Here is a 4,474-nt window from a genome sequence, read left to right on the forward strand (position 1 = left end):
CGGAGCGGGGACAGGGTCAGCAGTGACCAGTGGCTGGAGTGGGGACAAGGACAGGGTCAGCAGTGACCGGTGGCCAGAGTGGGGACAGGGACAGGGTCAGCAGTGACCAGTGGCCGGAGCGGGGACAGGGTCAGCAGTGACCAGTGGCCGGAGTGGGGATAGGGGCAGGGTCAGCAGTGACCAGTGGCCGGAGTGGGGACAGGGGCAGCAGTGACCAGTGGCCAGAGTGGGGACAGGGACAGGGTCAGCAGTGACCAGTGGCCGGAGTGGGGACAGGGGCAGCAGTGACCAATGGCTGGAGTGGGAGCAGGGAAGCAGTGACCAGTGGCCGGAGTGGGGACTGGGACAGGGACAGCAGTGACCAGCGGCCAGAGCGGGGACAGGGACAGCAGTGACCAGCAGCCGGAATGGGGACAGGGACTGGGACAGCAGTGACCAGCGGCCGGAGCGGGGACACGGACAGCAGTGACCAGTGGCCGGAGTAGGGACAGGGACAGCAGTGACCAGCGCTGGAGTGGGGACAGCGTCAGGGACAGCAGTGACCAATGGCCGGAGTAGGGACAGGGACAGCAGTGACCAGCGGCCGGAGTGGGGACAGGGACAGCAGTGACCAGTGGCCGGAGTGGGGATTGAGACAGCAGTGACCAGCGGCTGGAGTGGGGATTGAGACAGCAGTGACCAGCGGCTGGAGTGGGAGCAGTGGTGGCAGTGACCTGCGGCCGGAGTGGGGACAGGGATGGCAGTGACCAGCGGCTGGATTGGGGACAGGGATGGCAGTGACCAGTGGCCGGAGTGGGGACAGGGACAGGGTCAGCAGTGACCAGTGGCCGGAGCGGGGACAGGGTCAGCAGTGACCAGTGGCCGGAGAGGGGAGCAGGGACAGGGACAGCAGTGACCAGCGGCCGGAGCGGGGACAGGGTCAGCAGTGACCAGCGGCCGGAGTAGAGACAGGGTCAGCAGTGACCAGCGGCCGGAGCGGGGACTGGGTCAGCAGTGACCAGTGGCCGGATTGGGGACAGGGACAGGGACAGCAGTGACCAGTGGCCAGAGTGGGGACAGGGACAGCAGTGACCAGTGGCCGGAGTGGGGACAGGGACAGGGTCAGCAGTGGCCAGCGGCCGGAGTGGGGACAGGGACAGGGACAGCAGTGACCAGCGGCCAGAGCGGGGACAGGGTCAGCAGTGACCAGTGGCCGGAGCGGGGACAGGGTCAGCAGTGACCAGTGGCTGGAGTGGGGACAAGGACAGGGTCAGCAGTGACCGGTGGCCAGAGTGGGATCAGGGACAGGGTCAGCAGTGACCAGTGGCCGGAGCGGGGACAGGGTCAGCAGTGACCAGCGGCCGGAGTAGAGACAGGTACAGCAGTGACCTGCGGCTGGAGAGGGAGCGAGGACAGGGACAGCAGTGACCAGCGGCCGGAGCGGGGACAGGGACAGCAGTGACCAGTGGCCGGAGTGGGGACTGGGTCAGCAGTGACCATCGGCCGGAGCGGGGACTGGGTCAGCAGTGACCAGTGGCCGGATTGGGGACAGGGACAGGGACAGCAGTGACCAGTGGCCAGAGTGGGGACAGGGACAGCAGTGACCAATGGCCGGAGTGGGGACAGGGACAGGGTCAGCAGTGGCTAGCGGCCGGAGTGGGGACAGGGACAGCAGTGACCAGCGGCCTGAGCGGGGACAGGGTCAGCAGTGACCAGTGGCCGGAGCGGGGACAGGGTCAGCAGTGACCAGTGGCCGGAGTGTGGACAAGGACAGGGTCAGCAGTGACCTGTGGCCAGAGTGGGGACAGGGACAGGGTCAGCAGTGACCAGTGGCCGGAGCGGGGACAGGGTCAGCAGTGACCAGTGGCCATGGTGGGGACAGGGACAGGGTCAGCAGTGACCAGTGGCCGGAGTGGGGACAGGGGCAGCAGTGACCAGTGGCCGGAGTGGGGACAGGGACAGGGTCAGCAGTGACCAGTGGCCGGAGTGGGGACAGGGGCAGCAGTGACCAATGGCTGGAGTGGGAGCAGGGAAGCAGTGACCAGTGGCTGGAGCGGGGACAGTGGCAGCAGCGACCAATGGCCGGAGTGGGAGCAGGGAAGCAGTGACCAATGGCCGGAGTGGGAGCAGGGAAGCAGTGACCAGTGGCCGGAGCGGGGACAGGGACAGCAGTGACCAGCGGCCAGAGGGGAGACAGAGTCAGCAGTGACCAGCAGCCGGAGTGGGGACAGGGTCAGCAGTGACCAGCGGCTGGAGCAGGGAAAGGGACAGGGACAGCAGTGACCAGCGGCCGGAGTGGGGATCGAGACAGCAGTGACCAGCAGCCGGAGTGGGGACAGGGACAGCAGTGACCAGTGGCCGGAGTCGGGAGAGGGACAGCAGTGACCAGTGGCCGGAGTGGGGACTGGGACAGGGACAGCAGTGACCAGCGGCCAGAGTAGGGACAGGGACAGCAGTGACCAGCGGCCGGAGTGGGGACAGGGACAGCAGTGACCAGTGGCCAGAGTGGGGATTGAGACAGCAGTGACCAACGGCTGGAGTGGGAGCAGGGGTGGCAGTGACCAGCGGCTGGAGTGGGGACATGGATGGCAGTGACCTGCGGCCGGAGTGGGGACAGTGACAGGGTCAGCAGTGACCAGTGGCCGGAGTGGGGACAGGGACAGGGTCAGCAGTGACCAGTGGCAGTGACCAGTGGCCGGAGTGGGGACAGGGACAGGGTCAGCAGTGACCAGTGGCCGGAGCGAGCACAGGGTCAGCAGTGACCAGTGGCCGGAGTGGGGAGCAGGGACAGGGACAGCAGTGACCAGCGGCCGGAGCAGGGACAGGGTCAGCAGTGACCAGTGGCCGGAGTAGAGACAGGTACAGCAGTGACCTGCGGCTGGAGAGGGCGCGAGGACAGGGACAGCAGTGACCAGCGGCCGGAGCGGGGACAGGGACAGCAGTGACCAGTGGCCGGAGCGGGGACTGGGTCAGCAGTGACCAGCGGCCGGAGCGGGGACTGGGTCAGTAGTGACCAGTGGCCGGATTGGGGACAGGGACAGCAGTGACCAGTGGCCAGAGTGGGGACAGGGACAGCAGTGACCAGTGGCCGGAGTGGGGACAGGGACAGGGGCAGCAGTGGCCAGCGGCCGGAGTGGGGACAGGGACAGGGACAGCAGTGACCAGCGGCCGGAGCGGGGACAGGGTCAGCAGTGACCAGTGGCTGGTGCGGGGACAGGGTCAGCAGTGACCAGTGGCCGGAGTGGGGACAAGGACAGGGTCAGCAGTGACCGGTGGCCAGAGTGGGGACATGGACAGGGTCAGCAGTGACCAGTGGCCGGAGCGGGGACAGGGTCAGCAGTGACCAGTGGCCGGAGTGGGGACAGGGACAGGGTCAGCAGTGACCAGTGGCCGGAGTGGGGACAGGGACAGGGTCAGCAGTGGCCAGCTGCCGGAGTGGGGACAGGGACAGGGACGGCAGTGACCAGCGGCCGGAGCAGGGACAGGGTCAGCAGTGACCAGTGGCCGGAGCGGGGACAGGGTCAGCAGTGACCAGTGGCCGGAGTGGGGACAAGGACAGGGTCAGCAGTGACCGGTGGCCAGAGTGGGGACAGGGACAGGGTCAGCAGTGACCAGTGGACGGAGCGGGGACAGGGTCAGCAGTGACCAGTGGCCGGAGTGGGGACAGGGACAGGGTCAGCAGTGACCGGTGGCCGGAGCGGGGACAGGGACCGGGTGCAGAGTGTGGTGGCAGCCTGTGGTCAGGGCAGGTGGAGGTGTTCTGTGATGGTCTGCTGATGCAGAGAGTGTTTGCTGAGAGCCTGTGATGTTTGTCTCTTTAACGTTGCCTCTTGTTTTTCTGTCCTATGTTTACACCGTGTATCGCTTTAATATAATCCTTTTTCTTCGTTTCTCTATTCTGTAACTCTGGATTGTAACCTGGTACCGAAAATGGTGCAGTCAGGGGTGACTTATCAGCTTTTCATTGTAACCATCAAGTTCATGTGATATTAAAGCTAATTCAATTCAATTTAATCCCAACCAGACACAAGGAATATAAAGTACAGGAGCTTCAGATCCAAGAAATTGATGAAGGGATTATGCATGGTAAGTGACTACAGAACCATGGGGCAGGAGGGAGAACAAGCTAGCCTCTTACACCATCTCTCCAGAGCATTGCAATTGGCTACAGAAGATATTAGGACTGGGTTTAATCTCACCCATTTCACATTTTGATCTTGATCATAAAGAACAGGAGTGTCAAAGGACTGAGAAACTGAGGGAAAAGTGGGGACTGCAGATGCTGGAGATCAGAGTTTAGACTAGAGTGTTGCTGGAAGAGCACCGCAGGTCAGGCAGCATCCGAGGAGCAGGAGAATTGACGTTTTGGGCAAAAGCCCTTCATCAGGATTGAAGGCAGGGAGCCTCCGGGGTGGAGAGATAAATGGGGGTGGGGCTGGGAGAAGGTAGCAAATAGTACAATAGGTGAATGGGGGTGGGGATGGAGGTGATAGGT

The 4,474-nt window shown here is 63.8% G+C and overlaps 1 protein-coding gene across 3 annotated transcripts in view; it reads right to left on the reverse strand.

The window, feature by feature from the left end:
* Positions 1 to 4,474, reverse strand: part of LOC122553107 — a 141,649-nt gene that overhangs the window by 132,849 nt on the left and 4,326 nt on the right. The gene's annotated exons all lie outside the window — the stretch shown is intronic.

Source organism: Chiloscyllium plagiosum, chromosome 9, assembly GCF_004010195.1.
Source record: "Chiloscyllium plagiosum isolate BGI_BamShark_2017 chromosome 9, ASM401019v2, whole genome shotgun sequence".
In the NCBI taxonomy this organism is placed as follows: Eukaryota; Metazoa; Chordata; class Chondrichthyes; order Orectolobiformes; family Hemiscylliidae; genus Chiloscyllium; species Chiloscyllium plagiosum.